The sequence below is a fragment of the Lepidothrix coronata genome, unplaced genomic scaffold (genome assembly GCF_001604755.1).
Source record: "Lepidothrix coronata isolate B3197 unplaced genomic scaffold, Lepidothrix_coronata-1.0 Scaffold69, whole genome shotgun sequence".
NCBI classification, from domain to species: domain Eukaryota; kingdom Metazoa; phylum Chordata; class Aves; order Passeriformes; family Pipridae; genus Lepidothrix; species Lepidothrix coronata.
Genome location: NW_016690249.1, coordinates 2,747,842 through 2,766,582, shown reverse-complemented (window position 1 = coordinate 2,766,582; position 18,741 = coordinate 2,747,842). Strand labels below are relative to the sequence as shown.

Here is an 18,741-nt window from a genome sequence, read left to right as displayed (position 1 = left end):
GTCAGACACACTTTTTGTTCATTGTGCCCTATACAGGATAACCATGGGCTATTTAGAAGATCGGTATTTGCCTGGCACAAATATTGCTCTCTTGAGAGTAGACTTTCGTGATAATCCATCACATTCTCATGACCTAAGTACGCACAGTTACCCGCAGTCACTGCAGTTACATAGTTCCCCCCAACAGGAATGTTATTTGAGGAATTGGCAATTCCCTCTTCCGTGCTTCACCCAAATGTATTCTTAGCTTTTCATTCACTGGTATTTTTGCTTTCCTGGAATCCACTCTTCTGCCCTCTGAAACTCATAGTTCTGCAGACCTCTAATCCAAATAAATCTGTGATGCTTTGGAGTGGTCTGCTCTTTCGTATTCAGAAGAAGTGAGGGTTAACTAATCCGGGCACTGCAGCTGTGGTTACCATCCAACACCCCTTACGCACCATGGAAAGCTGCATTGCATGAAATAGCACCATTTCTTTAAGCAGGGATGTAAATAATGCTGAGATGCCAGCATGGCAGGAGTATAAGATACTGTTTGCAGGAAAAGGAGAGAAGTTTACTGAGTTTCTGCTGAATAGCTACAGGTGTGGCAATCCAAAGGTAGGGGGCTGAAAATGTAAGCACTGCATTCCAGCCTCACACTGCTTGAGTTAATATCTCTGCCTGAGAACAGAGCTGAAACTGTATCATCAAAACATCTACTTCAGCAAAGAGTTGTAAATTTGTCACCTAGCTGGTTTGAGACCAAAGCAACCTGTTTAGTCAGGTGTATCTCAGAAGTTGTCCTGAATCCAGGATTCCTCTAAGGAAGAGTAAATATTAGTCCTGCAGGTTTTGCAGAAAGTGGATTAGATGAACTTTCACTCTCCACTTATGCCTTATTTTCTATGGTTTATTTCAACTTTGTAGATTAAGTTCTTTTAAGATAAAAATGAGCATGGTCATTCTTGGGAGAAGAAAAAGCCCAGTCAATTTATTTAATTTTTTTTTTAACTGGTCATTTTACAGGATGTAGCTACGCTTATTATCAGTCTCAGTACATGAGTCAGATGGTGGTATTATGAAGTTATTCCTTACTCTGTGTTTGCATAAGATCCACTGAAGAAAATGTGACTGTTTTCACAGGCAGTGGAGCTCAATATTTCCTAAAATCAGTGACAGAGCACATGGAGGAATGAAATTTCACAGATACTCACTGAAGTATGCTGAGCATTAGGGGGATGGGCAACCAAGACAATCAAAAACACAGCTGGAGAGGCAGAAAGAAAAGGTATACTTGTGAAAATAAGAGGGAAAAGGAGCTCAGCAGTAAGAAATTTTCTATTTTGTTGAAAATACAAATGTGATAAAGGTTGTGTGGTTCTTTTTCAAATTTGCTTCTTATGTAAATAGTACAATGCATGCCTTACGGCACAATCCAACAAAGCAAGGAAGGAAATAAATGTTAGACATGTTTAGGTGCAGTGAGTTCCATGACAAAAATATATTGAAAATCTTGATCAGAAAAGAACCTTATTCAAGATGGCATGTAACTGCACATTGGACCCCTAACAGCAGGAGATTAAATTCATCTTTTCTTCAGAAGAAAATGACTTTACATTTATTGCTTGATTGTGATCTAGGTTACAGGGATCTACTGCTGTAATAATATAGCACTAGTGGAATTTTCCAAGTCCAAAAATAATTTAGCGTCCAAATATGTATTTTAATCTGATTTATAGCTTCACAGCCATGTCTAAGCCAGCACTGCCAAATAAAATTTTCTTTACTGTGACATGTATGCAGTTCTTTCTTGGGTATTTGGAATGGTGTCTAACATATAAATTAAGCAAAAGTTTCCTTTTAAAAATATTCAGCTATATTTTTATTTTTAAAATGAAGCTTCACTTTTTACGTTTTAGAAGTGTAATTTCATTTCTTACAGTATCAGTGCCCAAACATATTTATGATATGCTTAACAAAATCAAGGACGCAAATACATATAAAAAACATATAGTCATATCCTACAAGGGTGTTTTTTTCTTAGTATCATTATAAAAGTACTTTTCTGTATTCCAGTAATTTACCAGTTTCATTCAATGAATATCTCTCAGGAAACCAATCACACAAAAATATATCAGTGAATTTGCCCTCCAGCTCCCCACAGATGAGTGTGTTCCTGACACCTATATAGAAGAATGTGATTGAAATAACATTTGCATAAATTCCATTTAGTGAAAGATGCATTAGCTGATGCTGGTGAATGTGAGGACACTTAATGAAACAGTAAATATCAATGCATGTCTAAGCATTGATCATTTAATGCAGACATTGTCAGAAGAATTAAATAGATCATGATGTCCTTTTGTTCTTTCTCTTTATTTAGTATAATGTACTGTTGCTTTCTAAATTGCCTCAGGGTCTTTAATAAAGAAAGATTTCTCCTCTTTATTTGGACAGCTGCATAATTGGGATGCTAAATCATTGTCAGGGATGTAATCAAAGTGATCCTACTATGTAACAATCTTCTAGTTTTCCTTCTTTGTTTAGAGCAGAAGGAACAGATTTAAGCAGTTGCAATCTGTTGCATTGCCCTAAAAGTCAAGCATTGATCATTATAATATAATAGTTACAAAACCAAAGATCTCCAGGTCCCTTGTAAATAAACCTAATTCAAAATTCAAAGTAACTGTTGTGGTACATATGGTTACAATGTAGGAAAATCTGATCCACAGAGATAATTTAACAGAATTACAGGATTTGATTTGCCTGGTTCACATCACAAACTAGCATCAGAATCTGGAAAAAAAGAAAAGGTCACTAAATCTGATACCCAGTCATGACTTTAGCTACACAAAACACACCAAACAAATAACTATCTGACTCTAGACCCTACTTATAAAAAGTCACAGGATTCATGCACCAACACTTTCCATACTTAATGGGAAGGTGATAGCAATGACTGTGAAGCTGAGGCTTTGTTCACAAGGTGCCCCATGCAGAGGTGGAGTCCAAGAAGAAAACCACAGACTGGGATCTCACCATCTACTGCCCTTCCCTGCCTGCTGGACAATCAATTGGCCTTAACCCCACAGGCACCAGTGGATTTATTTGTTCTGGTTCCAGGTGTTTCTCCTTGAAGGCAGTGAGGTGTAGTGAGACTTTTATCCTAGGAAACTCTCAGAAAAGGGTCGTGATCCTACTACATGTACAGTTTCAGCCTTCGATCAAATGCCATGGTCACCAGTGTACACATCAGTTGAATCAGATTTCCTTGGTTTATTCTAAAAAGAGACAGCAGTAGGGCAGGAATCCAACATAAAAATGTATGCTAAGCAGAAGGGACTTCAGCTAATGTTATCCCTTGGAGTTAATGCCAGACTGCTAATTTAAGTGCTCAATGCATAATAAAGTTCCTGTAGTGACACTCTGCAAAAGTGCAACTCTGCTTAGAAGTGTTGCAGTGACATGAAAGTTCAGGTAGGCCAAGTGGCTTGTGGATGCTGCAGCATTCTCCTGGAAATGACCTGCCCATGTCACTGAGAGTATTTCTTCTGCAAACAGGCTATATGCTAATTTCTCGATACACCCTCAATTTCCACTGTATAATAGCACTAATGACCTTGACAGAAAGCATTTTCTAGGGAATAATAACCATTTGAGGTTTAATGACCTGAGGCTGTGCCTCAGGCCATCAACTCCTTCAAGCTGCTCATTAAATCCTTTGGGTATGCAGTCCGCTTCAGTCACTCCTGCTTAAGCATTTGCTCACTGTCACCTAATAATAATATTCTCCCTGAGGTATTTCCTCTTCAGAGGCCCTGATGTTGGAAATGTGTTTGTCCTTAAGTCTTTTGGGAAAAGAAATCATCATTAATTTTTTAGGTGACTGTGTGTTACAAGTCAAAGCATTTACTCAGGCTGTCACTGAGCTTTTGGGGTGAGGAACTCAGTAAAAGCGAGACAGTTAAACTCATTAATTACACCTTGAAGTATAAAGTCTTTGTTCTAATTTCTTGCAATCTCATAATCTAAATCAAGATCCAGTAGCGTCCCCCCATCCTAACCCTGGTGGTTCATTGAGAGAGTTGATTTTGGACAGGCTACCACTTCCTAGCAAAGAGTGGCTTCATACCAGCTCTAAAAGACACCCAAAATTCGGAGCTGTGCAGAAGGAACAATACAATAGAGAGCACAGATGCCTGTTGGAGGAGGAATGCTAGGCTGATTTCTTACCAATGAAGTCATAAGTCAAAGATGATGTATTGTCCTGTGTTGTGGTACATACTTGTGAAGGGTGAACTTGTTTTTCTGTTGAGGATTTTCATTTAAGGGAACATTCTTCCCACATTCAGATGGCACCAAATACAATTGGATCTTAGTTAAATCTGCTACTGTGGTGTTACATCGTGTTCCCTGTTTATTTGTGTAAGAGTGCGGCACAGCATGCCAAGTAGGCATGTCACAAACAAATTACTATTACAAGTTTCTTTCCAGAGTTTCTAAACTGAGAGAGAAGAAGAGCTTGGGGAAGAAGGCAATCAACAACAGTTCTAGGAAACTGTTACAGCAACCATGGTGCTGAGTGATGTGTCTACAAATCAGTTATATGGTCTTCACATCAATTACAAGAGTCCTCTCGTGAGGCCTTTCCAGGATGGTAGTCTCTGTTGTGCACTGAGCAATCCATTCACCTTTTATGTCTAAGGAGAGCTAAGAACAGGGTTCTTAAGGAGCTGGAAAGTGGAGATGCCTACTCATCTGTCTGGGAAGACCTGCCCTCAGCCTGACTTTAACTTAAAACCAGCTCTGTACTTTGAGATAGCACCTTTGCCCAGAGGCAGCACACATTTTTAGGAAAAAAATATCTGGCAAATTCTAAAACTTGGAAGTACTGTTTCTAAGTTTGAGATACTTCATCTTATAAAACACTTAAGAAAACCTGAATACCAAGAATGTATAGTATGAGCTGGTGGGGGGGGAGGAATTTTGGTAAGTGTAAGTTAATTCTGATGAGGTATACGTGTATCCTATGGAAAGCAGCAGGTGAATTGATGAATAAGGCACTGTGGTGATTAGGGGGTGAACAACATGAGTACTTACTTCATTGTTTATGTTTCAGATTAGTGGATTTTGAGGTCAGGTAACTAATTCAGTGACATGCTTTGTGTGGGAAATACATGCTCTTTGTGGTAACCACTGAGCACCTACATAGGAATGTTCCTATATAAATCTCAAATCCCCTTGCAAACATGGATACAGGTCATTATGCCATCACTGCAAATGGAGAATATGAGGTGCAAAACAAGCAAAATTAAGTCACACAGTACAGTAACAGGAGATGCCCCAAAGAAGAATCTCACTGGAAATGTCTCTAGCTTTATATGCCTGCTCTTCCCAAATTCTCTGTATAGTCCATAGAGAAGAATGAGCACTTTCTGGGCACAAGCTGTTTTACCTCTTTCAGACATTAACTTTTAGATAAGATAAATATTTTAATGGAAGTTCCTCTTTCTATCCCTAGCTTTCAGTAGCACCTAGGATTAATAGTTCCAATGCAGTTGCAAATAGGTGAGATGATTACCATCCTTTACGTAAATAAATATTCTGCATGGATGACAGAATGGCTGCTATGAAGTCAAGTCAGCTAGATTATTAAGCACATGCTTAATGCTGAGCTCTGGTATGTTCTATTGAAGCCTGGTTTGTAAAACCAGCCCTCTGCTGAGACCTTTACTGTTGTGTGGAACAAGCGGGTGTGCTGATGACCCAGCTTTAGCTCTGATTCCCTTGGCTCTTGTTGGTTTGAGGCAAGCATGCAGCATCATTCCCATGTAGATTTTAGGTGTAGGAATACAGTTCTGGTTGGAATTTCCTTTCTAAAATCTACTGAGAATTCAAATGAGAGCCAGCTGAGTTTTTTCCTGTTCATTTAGAAGAAAAATGCAAAACATCATGAGAAACTTTAAAACTCCAACACTCCCTGAAAGTTCTCACCACAACAACATTTTCCTGAAAAAGTTCTTTCCAGGGGGATTCAAGCTTGCAGGTGATTAGCATTCATTATGTTTTTTCTACCCTTGATGAGGAAAGGCCAGATCAGTAAACAATGACTGAAAGAAATGCTTTGAAATACATTCAACAAATAATAGCTTTGTAGTCTCAGTTTTGAGGCTACTTTTAGCAGCCTCAAATTGGCTTTGGCTTGGAGTTACAGAAAGATTAACAAAAGCCCCAGCTCTGTTCCCAAAATCAGTCAGCCAATGTAGCATCCTAGTTATAATTTTCACCTTCTGGCAACATTGCCTTCCCTGCACATCCTCCAGAGCAAGTAAAGCAGTGGTGTCCAAGCTGATTTGTTTGAGTTATTGTTTGTCCTTATAGATGAAGCTGTACTAGAAAATACAGAACTGTAATTTTCGGTATACCAATGTGACTTCTTAGCAGTAAGTAAGCTTTCAGAGCATAATGCAGTGGCCACAGAGTACTGTGGGCCCTGGGCTTCTAACTACGATTACAGTGTAAGAAAACACTGCAAAATATAGCCCATCTCCTAAATCAAAATACCTTTTTTGTGTCTTTACTTTTAACTAGCAGTTTCAAAGTAACACGTGAGCTCTAAGGTGGTTATTTAAAATCTTTAACTGCCATTTTGCTGAGATTTCATTGTCAGATTTAGGCTTCTCCTTTAAAAAACTGAGCCAGGCACCTTTATGGTGAAATCTATAGGAGACACCATCTTTTGTAGGCAACTGCCTGCTTTCTGCTTCTGTTTCTGTCTGGAGAATAACTTATCTCATCATACTTCTGGCATATCTGAGGCTAGACCCTGCCAAAATCTGAAAGTGAAATAAACCATCAAAAAATGTCAGATTCTTAAAAGTGCAGACCAAGGTCAAGTCTAGAAAAAAAATATACTTGGAAAATAAAGTACTTTGCCATTTCCTTCAAAGCATACACAACCAATTTTCAATCTTTGTGTTTATCTGCATATCCCATTACTGTAGCTCCAGACAGCCAAAAATGTCTCATGTCCTCAGTGCATACTTTTGCTCTCCTGGCCTTGAGGGGACATAAAGCCAGAGCAGCCCCTGGATCTGGCTCTTCATGGAGCACATCTGGAGAGGGGGAAGGGCCCCAAGATGATTTCAGAGGCAGCACACCAGCTGGCAGGAGCTTCCCACTGGAGCAGGTCCGAGTGGCCCTGTGCCCCTGCAGACAGCTCCCACCTTGCACTAGAGGTGACGTCCAGAGAAGGGAGGTGTCCTCACACACCCCTTCTGGGCAAGGGCAGCTGCTGTTGTGTAGAGACTTCTCAAAGACCAAATGGAAATTTGGTCAAAACAAGCTGAACCTCAGGCCCCAAGATTTGGAACAGCAGCCATCTCTCATCTCTTCTTTAAACAGTGTATTTTAATGCTTTGCAGCATTACAGTGTGAGGCATGCTGCCTTCCATCTCCTTAATCCTCTGCAAATTTACTTCTAACAGCTACTGCCAAAATACAGTATGGCAGTCACACAGCACATGCTTCTTCAGTGGTGAGCACAAAGCAGCTTCTGTTCAGAAGGACTATGTTGCAAGCCCATGAGTGACACATTGTGACTGTTCAAGATTATGAAACGTACTCTGAAACTGAGCAAGCCATAAACACTTCATTTTTCAAAAATAGGCATATTACCTCTGTCATTCTGCTTGGCAAGTGTATGTATGCAGACCTTGTTGCATCCACGTAGCACACGTTGAACAGGCACCAAGTGTTAGATCAGTGTTGTGCCAGCCGCACTGCAGAGTTCAGAGCAAATATTTCAAGTATGTACTTCAACACTCTTCTCGTTTTTTATAAAAACCCCTGATCTTTATTTATTTTTACTTCACTAGCCTCTCTCTTAGACTGAACTGACCTTAAACTATAGTGTGGAGTTACATTCGTTGATCTCTTGATGAATGCTCTCTAATTGATCCAGAATCAGGTCATGGCTTAAGACAACTTCTAACTCCAAGTGGGAAATATCTGCTGGAAAGGCAAGTGTCTTGTGTTTGTCGATGGGCAGATGCTGCTGTAAAATAAGTAAGTTTGGAGATCAGCAAAAGCCTAGACTAAATCCTTAGTAGCACCAAAAAAATCTCTCTAGTTTGACAGGCTAACTATTTGTTGAAGTTGTGGAAGAAGGAAGACATCATGAAAGCTAACCGTGTGGCCCCCATGGACTTTGAGCATATTTTGAGTGTAGTACACACTTTAACATGTGGAGTCTCACAATTTTGCTTCAAGGAGGGAAGAATAATTTTTCTCTTTTTCAAACTGAAGTGTAAGTGTTAAGTGATGTGTCTCATTTCCTACCAGAAGTTTAGCTGAGCAAAAGATTAGTCATTTACTTTCCAAATATCTAGCTGCTAGCACTGTCTAGAGACCAAACCATCTTTGCCCACAGTCAGGCACGTAATGAATCAGACGCGTGGGAATGTGCTCTCCAGCAGTCAGAGCAAAGGGACTCCATCCATGAGATGGTAACTGAAACTGTCCAACTGACTTCCCATCAACTATTAAGAAATAGTTGAAATTCATCCAGCAAGTTAAAAAGTGACAGGGTCTGTATTTCACTGACATTTGCAGAGCCAACCCTTCTGTATGCCCTCCTGTTATCCAGCAAGAGGCATTGACATGAAAGTATGAGGCTTGTGCTTCCTTTAGTAGCTTTGGTGTCTCTCCTTGTGTACCCCACAAATCCACTCTCTGGTACCAGCAGGGAACAAGCACTGGTAGGTCTCCAGCCTTCCTGTTGTCTTCTTTCAGAGTAATATATGCCATGTAGCTGGAGGCCAGAGTCCAGCTTTATAGAGTGATAACTGCAAACATTTAACTTATCTAAGGTTTTTCATGCTATTTGATAAAAGAGCAATTTATGTCTTTCCTGCTTTTAGCTAAAAATAACAGTAAAAAAGTGTAGAGTGCTATTAGTCCTGGGTGGTGTGCTAATTACTTCTTTGCTAACTCTGCTCTATTGCTGGCAATGATTATTGTCAAGTAATTACAGAGTTCCTAAGAATCTGGCTTCCATTTGATCTGTGGTGTAACAAGGGTAAGGAAATGAGAAATGTCAGTACTATGGATACCCAGTGTTACTTCTGCCATAGCAGAATTTTGTGTTATAGGAAACAGTTATTTTGTACAACGGCTTTAATAGATGGAAACAGACCTAGGTGAGCTGCAGAATGGAAAACCAGTATTTTCACTACATTAAAAGTCTGTTCTCTACTTGAAGGAGCACATAAAACCCCCACAACCTTCTATTTAAAAATGTATGGAAAGGAAACTAGAGGCTTCAGCCAAAAGGGCTAAAAATAATAACTGTACCAACATAGCAAAGAGTTCAATTTCTTCCTCCCTCCAGCATGAATGAATATATGTTTATGTACAGCTATCATGTAGGAATTACTTTAGCGTGTTTTCTGTGTGTTGCTCTGTAGCCATATGGACTGCAGCTTTCATTCTAAAGGGGAATAAATAAAACATTCTAATGAGTTGTGTGAAGAAAAATCATGGAATTCTGTTAGTTTATGTATCCAAAACATTTCAGTTCATTGGTAAAATTGTTTGCTCTGTATCATCCCTTTGAGTTTTCAAAAAGCATTTAGATGTGTGTGTGCTGGAGTGCACAGAAAATGTCTGCAGCCACCTGGTAGTAGGAGGCAGGATTGGGTGAATCAAAAATCAAAGGTGCTTGAGAAGGCAAATGAGAGTTAAATACTTTGAACATCTTTTAAGATCTGCACCCTACCAGTTCATAAATTTAAATATCCTTAAAATTCTGGCCTTTGAAATCACCACTTTGATACTGAAAGTTATCTATATCTATTCAGTAAATTAAATACAATTTCCATCATGTGATAGATAATGGAAACTGAACAGCTGTCCGAACAGTAGCTCCACTGCTCTGTAAAAAAGAACCTTTAGTTTGATTTTCCCCATTTAGTACTGTTTACATATCGGACAGAAGTGTTTGGAAGGCACTTGCATAAAAATGGGTGCTTTTGTGAAAACAGAGCGAGGAAAGATTTTTTTTTTTTTTTTGGTAAGTGAGTAATTGTTTCCTTTAATCTCTTTGTTTTTTCTCATGACTCTACAAAGATCAGCACACAGCCATGTAATTAGGGGCTCTGGACTAGATCATGCTAAAACCCACATTAATGTGCTCCACTGTTCTTACAGCACTGCGTAGTCAAAGCAAAATGTAAAATTTAGTTCACAATAACATCTTTACAGAAGTACATGCTATTTCTTCTGTCAGTTAAATAATTTTTAAAAGTAGTGGAACCATCAAACAATGGAGGTCATCTGGCCCAATCCCTGCTCATGGTAGAGCCAGCTTATCACGTCGCATCTGACACTGACATAGGATCGATCAATCCAACCCCAAAAAGGAAGATAGACCAAGTTCAGAATATCCAGTTAAAGAAAATAATAATTTGTGTTTAGTAATAATTTGCTGATTTCTCATTTCTTCATACAGTCATAAAAGACATCCTGGCAACTCTCATTAATAATGTTCTTGTAGTAAACAGCAGCTGGATAAAAGCATTAAACAGATATGGGTGTTTGATCCTCTCAGAAATAATAAAATAGTAGCTATCCACAAGTAATCTTAACCTTCATTTTATAAATGATTTTTCACTATGGTCTCGAGGCATGATGAAATGTTAATAATGTTGATATACTTCAATGATAATAATTACAATATGTAATGATAATTACAATATGGTTATGAATAAAAAATAAGACATCTGGGTCTGTAGGTACAGCTTTTTCCTGTACTTTCAGGATAATGTCAGCCCTCCTGTTACTGGAATGTGTGTAGATGACAGCTTCTTACAAATTGTGTGAATAAGTGACATTCTGCTGTTCAGGGTTCAGGTTTTTTGGAAGAAATACAGGGGACATCTTTCTCAATAGGCCCTTTCATGAAAAGAGCTAATAAGGAAACAGTGGGATCTAAAGACAGATCTGCTTGGAGTGTTGATCAGCTGATAATGGCAGATAATACTGATAATACCAGGTGGGAGCTCAGCACTTTGCATTGCATTCACTGTGCACGAGCCATGGATTTGGAACTCAGTCTTCAATACTTGAACTCTGCTGTATGTGCTGTATCTTATCAATGTTTCTTGCACTACAAATTACTCATCTCACACAGGACTCCAAAAGAAAGTGTTTTAATCTTAATTTATGATAAACAAGAACTGAGAAGTCTTTTTATTAATACATCAAAGTGCTATCTCCAAGGAGAGTTACTTTCATATTAATGTTCAGTGTTTAATATAAATTCACAGCATGAAGACCACCTCAGATGGGTAGAATTTCTCTGATGTATATCTGATTGCCCACATGTAATTTGAACATCTACAGAACATGAAGGGCATAATCAAAGAATAATTAATATGTTGATAAGGAGATATGTTTTGTTCTACTTATCTGCATAATTCAGAGAGAAAGTTTACGATGACAGCATCTATCTTTTGGGGTATTGTTTACATTTTCACTCAAATTATAACATGAAGCATTCTACTGCATTCCATAGTGCCTTTCATCTGACGAGCTCCAATTACTGTCTGACCAATTAATTTCAGTACCGCACACATGCAAACCACATTGGGTATTATGGAAAATCTAAGCAAGGCATTGAAGTCTGAAATTTGACCTCCAGTTTAGGACACTGAGCTTGAAAACCCTGCCTTCCAGAGTCATTGAATCTCTGTCTTTAATTGGAGTTATGAGTACCCATGAGAGTTGAAACTAATGCTCAGACCAGCACTACATCCTCTTGGGAGCCCTCTGAATGTCAGGCCACTCCAGAGACCTTTAATATCTTGTATGCTGCTTGAGTTCAGGCTGTCTGCAAATCTCCCCTGCCTTGCAAGAGATGATATTTTTCAAAACCTTGCAAGGACAGGGGGTAGCTACAAGCTGCATGTAGTGGAGTCCATCTGCTGCATCCAAATTCAAACCAGATCTCAAGGGCAGAGTACCAGACAAAACACCTTGTGCAATTTATGTGCAGTGAAGAAACATACCTTGTGTACAGACTGAAGAATTTACTGCTCTAGTGATTAAAGTATTAGCAATCTAATCAAAGAGTTAGCCCAGTTACAAAGATAATAACACTTATAGTTCCAAGTATAAAGTTATGGCAAGTTTCCAGTAGTGGTACAGTTGAAATTGATACATATATACTTCCTATTATATACTCCTCTCCCTGGTGTTATACTTGCCCTTCCCATGACTCTCTGGGTCCCAAAATCAATAGTGCTAATTTTCCTCAAGATGAAAAGGGCTGTAGAGGAGCTTACAGCAAGGAAGCTGAAATTCTTTGCTAAGAAAAGTATGATGTTGCTGATGGAGATATTTTCTTTCTTACTTTTGGATCAGTTCAGGGTTAGTTTTACACATTTCCTGAAATAGTCGTAGAATCACAGAGTGGTTGAGGTAGGAGGTCATCTTGTCCAACCCCCCTACTCAAGCAAGGCCACCTACAGGCAAGTGCCTAGAAGTGTGCCCAGCTGGTTTTGAATATCTCCAGGGATGAAGCCTCCACCGCCTCCCTGAGCAACATGTACCAGTGCTCAGTCACCCTTAGAGGGAAAAAGTGTTTCATGATGTTCAGAGCAGTGTTTCTGTGTTTCATTGGGTGCCCTTTGCCTGTCACAGGGCATATCTGAGAACATCCTGGTTCTGTCTTCTTTGCACCCTCCCTTCAGGTATGTATAGTTATAGATGAGATTCCACCAAGACTGGCCCCTTCCTGAAGCTGAACAGGAATGTACAACATGAAGAGGTACAAACAGCTACAATGGTTCAGTGACTACTTTTTCATAATATCTACTAGCTATGGAACTATCAACAGTGGGTTGCAAAAATTGCTTTATAGCACATCTGGGTGGCAAGTAACCGTACACTTGGAGGTTTTCTAAATACAGCTGGATGCAACATGTCCCTTTTCAGTTTAAGCTCAGAAGCTGTTTTGGTCTTCAGGCCGTAATACGTAGAAGTTTAGATGCCACCTAGATCTCTTGAGAACCCAAAGCCAGAAACTTGTAAAATGAGAGTCTATTTTCAAAATTTGTCCATAGTGACTCTGAGTCACCAGAAGTTTTGAAATAGATCCTAAGGGATGGGATCTACCCGTTTGATAATGTTCCTTCCACATTAAAAATACCATATATTTTATACTAGAGTCCTTAAAGACTCACATTTTCCGGATCTTTATCCAAACATATTTTTCAGTGGGCATAGAGTGTTCATGTATCAAAGTTCTGTTAGTTCTCAAGTCGGCAGTTCTCAGGTTTTGAGTGACAGGCCAAATAGCTGGGAAGGGCAGCATAGTACTGAAGAATGGATGGGTGGTACTCTTTTCTCCAAGTCTATACTAAGCCAAGACTCATGGGGGCTGTCAGAAGGCAAGAAAAGGAATATAAATCCTAATGGAGAAGGAGGATGTGAAGGGAACCAAGCTCTTAATCACTTCTGTTCATTAGCAATACCAGAGTAGTTTTCCCAAGACTAAATGGAGGAGAGCCTGATGTCCTTGTCAGCTCCCTGTATATATATATATAATGTGAATTTTTTCTATCTCATAAATCCTGTTAGTAGTTGCAGCTGGATAAAATATTCTCCTTGTTTCTTGTCATAAACTGCTACAGCATTCTTCTGTGCAGCTGCCACATTTCATCCTAATGCAGTTGCATTTCACCCAGGGATGAAGTGATCCCTATATATAACTTTCTCTTCAGTTTTTATAACAGTTTAAAGTTCCTCAAGATGAGATGTGGGTTGCAAGCTATTGTTTTATTGTGTCATCACAAAGTGCTGCATTGTAAGCTAAGAAAAGTGTTTTCGAAGTGATACTTGAAGATAGGGAGAGATTTTTTGGGTTAGGGGGATTTAAAATCCTGTTTCAGGAATTTGAAAGGAACATGGCTAAACAATGGGAAACAACCTTGCATGGAGTAAGGCTGTATAAACTGAGTGAACATGTGGGACAATGGGTAGCAGAGATGTCAGATAAATGAATGGAAGAGAGTTGGTTTTAAGTGACTTCAGGGTGGAAGACGTGGAAAGAGAAGGAGAAAGGGAAACGAGCAGTAAATAGAAATTATGATGATAAGGAGCAACAAAAAATCTCAAGAGGACACTTGAAGTCCTGGATTTCTTGGTTTTATCACATAACTGAGCCATATAACATGGATGGGATTTTCAGCATCAGTTGGTTCTATTAAACATCTTTGCAGTGTTTTTAATGTTGTGTCTGAAACTTTCAAATGTTAAGACTGCTTGGTATCCAAATCTCATTTCATTCTTATGGCTAGGTGCCTGAGTGTGCTGTACACCCTGTACCAGAGGGAGTTCCTTGGAACTCTGCATAATGGGAGAATTCCCTAGGGAGTTGATTTTGTGCTAGACTTGTAGGAACAGTGTTGGTTGCCTGGCAAGTTGGCTAATTACTCTGAACTAGGAGTTCCTCAGGATATTTCTTACTCCTAAGGTCCTTATTGTGTCCCTGCATCCCTGCTGGCTTGGTGTGCTGGCTGCTTTGATGGCCCCTGCGAGTCACCTCTCAGCCTAAAGCACGTGTGGAGTGTAGCACGTGGTACCAAGGTCTCTCCTACACTGCAAACTGTAATTTCTCCGTTGCTATTTGCACAGCCACCTTCTTGTTATTAGCATGAGGGAACTCGTTGTATACCTAGTTCTGATGATATCTACATGTAAAAAATATTAATATAGACAACTGTTCTGATATCTGTAAAGTTTTGTGCCTGATGAACCTGCTATAAATTTCAGGTCTACCAGTTTTACCAGCATCCCAATTATTTGGGAAAGGGATTCATAATCCTTTCCTAGCATAATCCTTTCATCCAAGGGGGACTTAGGTTCCTAACTCCTTGCTGGAAGAACACACCTTTCTTCTTAGGAAATGTAGCCTTGCTCAAGATAAAAGACTGACAGGAAGTTTCCCAGCTGGGCTGTGCAGAATTTGGTTGTAGTAGGAAACAAAAGAATCATTGTAGTCATTGAAAGAAACATTTTATATAGTCATAGCTATGTCTGAGTAATAAAAATGTCAGTAGCTCAGAAGGAAGAGCTGTATATGGGATCATCTAATGGAGAAAAAGTATTCTCATAACACTGTCTTTAGTTCATTTATTCCATTCTGGAGAATTCTTTTCCAAATCTGTGGTGGTAATAGTGACTAGTCAGATAAGACACCATCTCAGTTTTGAGCACACTCATCTCCTGATCCCAGTGTCCTTTGGTAATTAATGTTATAGATTGCATTTTTAAAAAATCCTCTGTCAGTTCAGATTGCCTTCCTTCTTTTGCATTCCTCCCTTTTTATTATTCTCCTTGTCCTTGTCCTGTGTGTATAGTGAATCGAAGTTCTCAATTTCCTCTTTTTGTATTACCCCTGATTTTATACCCTTTTATCATAACCCTTCTTTATTCATCTGCTCTCCCAATCTTTTAATATCTCAGCTTATGAGATTTTTTTCATACCCATAAATAATCATGCTTCTCACTTTCAACCTTTCAACCTTTCTAAGAAGTCAGAGCATGAATGGACATCATCTGACTATTATTCACCAAGTGTAAAGAATTACACATAAAGAAACTACTCATGAGCTTGAAAGAATCTTTTTCTATTGATATTTGAATTATATTCAGCCACAGTAATTTAAAAGGTCCATATTTTATCATATTATTACTAGTACCACAATATTCCGCAAAAGGTTAAGGACTATTAAAATAACACTTTGACAGTTTTATTTGTTCCTTCCTTGCAAAACATAATCTTGTTTCTAATAGTAACTATGTGGCATGACACAAAATAACTCTGATGAAATTCCACTTTTGAAAACCTTATTATCAGGATTTATTGAAGACTATGCATCACAGTGTAGTAAAATCATAAATTAATTGTGTGCTTATGGTTTATTTTATTTATTATATATTTGTACTATAAAGTGTAATTTTACGGCTGCATGGTACAATTGCCATTGTGTTATTACTGGAATTATTCTGAAGAAGTCCTACAGAGTGGAAGAGAATGGGGTAAACCATTAGACCTCTACCTAAAATCATTCCCTGAAATGGAGTTCTCAGCGAATTATGCTAAAAGACTAAGTAACTTAAGAGACACTACTATCCTCTGCACAAAAATGTATACTACCCTACAAGTAAAGCTTTAGAATTTCCTCTTTTAAGAATTCTTGTGAGTACAATGCAACATGAAAGGTTGCTGAAAATTGCATGTGTTTATTAAATTGTATGGGGCTTTTTACGGAGGGAATATGACAAGTTTTTTATTTTTCCATGACCTACACCAACCTGCTTGCAGTAGTGAAGCGAGATGATAATCTAGTAGTTAAGGTATTAACCCACTCCATGTAAGCTGTAGATCATAAAATCATAGAATCATAGAATGGCTTGGGTTGGAAGTGACCTGAAAGATTATCTAGTTCCACCCCCCTGATGTGGACAGGGACACCTTTCACTAGATCAGGTTGCTCAGATGTGAGCTCTTGTTTTGCTGTGAATTTCTTGTGTGACCTTGAAAAGTAATCTTTTCTCATATTTACAAATATTTTCCTGTTATTTCCAATTTAGCACCTTTATGCCCTACTGTAATCTAATTTCTTATCTCTGAAGAAGCTTTACAAAAGCCATTCAATGGAAACATATCAGCCTTTAGTGTTACATAGTAGCTGAGTAATGGTAGAACGATGCATTTAAGTATCAGAAATTTGGAATTGGGCTGTCCAGGCCAGATTTCTAAGGGTGTTAGTAACAGAGGAGTGATGTAGCCATATTTTTACAGACAGATAAAACAGACAAGCACCTATTTCCCACTATCCTTACCTCGAACCTGCTCATGTACTTCTGAAGTGCTTTTAATCCCAATCTGTAAAATAAGAATAGGAGTTACACAGATAAGTATCCTAAAAACTGTGAGATATAGGGGCAGGAGAGTAATGGCAGCCATTAAAGTTTCTCAGACTGGGCTGCATGAAGAAGCTGAAACGCACTGGAGCTGTTCTCAAACAGCCTCAGCCTGAACTGAACTTTCCTAAAGATCCCATCTTCCCTTATGAGTGCTCTTCTGGGAAGACATCAGGGCAGTGACATTGCTTGTTGATGACTTGAAAGGTTCATAAACCAGGACCAGTGAGACAAGGCTGAAGCTGTCCCACACAGTGTCCACAGCTGCCTTGAGCATGCCTCAGGTCTAAGACATGATCAGTGTTTCCTCCCCAGAAGTATTCTCTGGTTTACGTTTCACAGAGGTCCACGGCAGCTCCTGAGAGTAAAAGATTTTATTCAGCCTTGGGATGAGCTGAGCCTCCAAACTGACCCGAAAATTCCAGGTGGTTGTTGTTGTGGAAGATGCAGCACAAACTCTCATCACAACATTTTTCGTCCTCTTGAAGGAAGAAAAGTTAATGTAACTTTTGGGTAATAACACCAGACTAACCACCTTCAAACCTGTGAGCTATCACCAAGCTGTTAACTCTACTCCCAAAGACTTGCATGGATGAGACCTCTTCTGCTTTACAGACTGACTTGGGAGAGACACTGGAGCTCAGTGTTGTGGCACAGTAAAATTCTCTCCTTTCCAATTAATTGATTAATCATTTTCTCTAATACCCTTAGGTATTTTATCTGAGTCTAGTAAATTAGATTTAAGTGGTGAACAATATAGGGGGAATAAAAAAGTGAGCATAAACAGTGATTTATTACAGACAGATGAATAATAAAGTTATCACATAAAATTGCCATAAACTCAATAGATGGGGTAATTATGTATCTTGTTTATTCTAGTTGCTATTTCTTTCACTGCATTGTGTAAAGGGGTATCTGAATCTAAAAAAAAAAAAAGGGAGAAACACCAAAACAAAAGATAGAAGAGGCAGAGGAATAGTGGCAGAAAGGCACAAATAAGATGACATGCTGATATCTAGACAGGAAAAGGGAAAGAACTGTAGCATTTAATTGATATTTGTGGATGCTGATAACATCTGAAGCTAGAGAATTCAATTACTTACATGATTTCCTCTTGACGGAGCACTTTTCTCCAAACAACTTGAGACAGTTGTCCTGTGCTCTTTCATGTGAGGAAGGACTGCTCTGGTGGTTTGGTTTTTTTGGGGCTTGTTAAAATGGAGCTAATGTGAACTAAACAGGACCCTTAGAGGATTTGTGTCAGTTTGCTAATCCAACAGCAGACCATTCTCAGTTTTGGGGAGTTAGTTTTCTACCAGCTTAGGGGGTTGAGCGAGATCTCTGAAGGCTTAGCCAGGAGCTGGTGTGGCAGAAAAGGAAGCAGGAGAAGGAGCCAGCTGGCATTGGGTAGGCGGGGCAAAGATGTCCCCTTTGGTGGCATCTGGCTGCTAGTCTTAATCTGAAGTTGAGCACGATCAGAGCAGTTTGTGGAGAGCCAGAGAAAGTGTTGGAAGAGAGGGAAAGATGGCAAGCAACTATATCCATATTAGCCCCACAACAGCCAGAGCACTGTTTGCGGGAGACAAGCTCAAACCTGCTTAATAGTAGAGATGAACTCAAAGACAAGTCCCAGCTGTGCTCTGGACATCTGTCACATTTCCTAGGTGAACCTGTCTCCTCATTTTGCTCTAAATAAATTTTTAAAATGGGTCAGAGATTTGCACTTCAATCTCCACTGCACGATACATGCTTTGGGCAACGATATCA

At 39.1% G+C, this 18,741-nt stretch overlaps 1 protein-coding gene across 6 annotated transcripts in view; it reads left to right on the top strand.

The window, feature by feature from the left end:
• The window catches only part of STARD13 (StAR related lipid transfer domain containing 13), a 293,161-nt gene that overhangs the window by 231,728 nt on the left and 42,692 nt on the right, over positions 1-18,741 (top strand). Inside the window, exon 1 of one of the 6 annotated variants that reach the window (XM_017818553.1) lies at positions 8,625-8,741. The exons of 4 other annotated variants lie outside the window; for them this stretch is intronic. The gene's annotated coding sequence lies outside the window, so the exon portion shown is untranslated. Of the gene's footprint in view, positions 1-8,624; positions 8,742-18,741 lie in introns of those variants that run through there. One more of the 6 variants, XM_017818554.1, reaches the window with a different exon arrangement.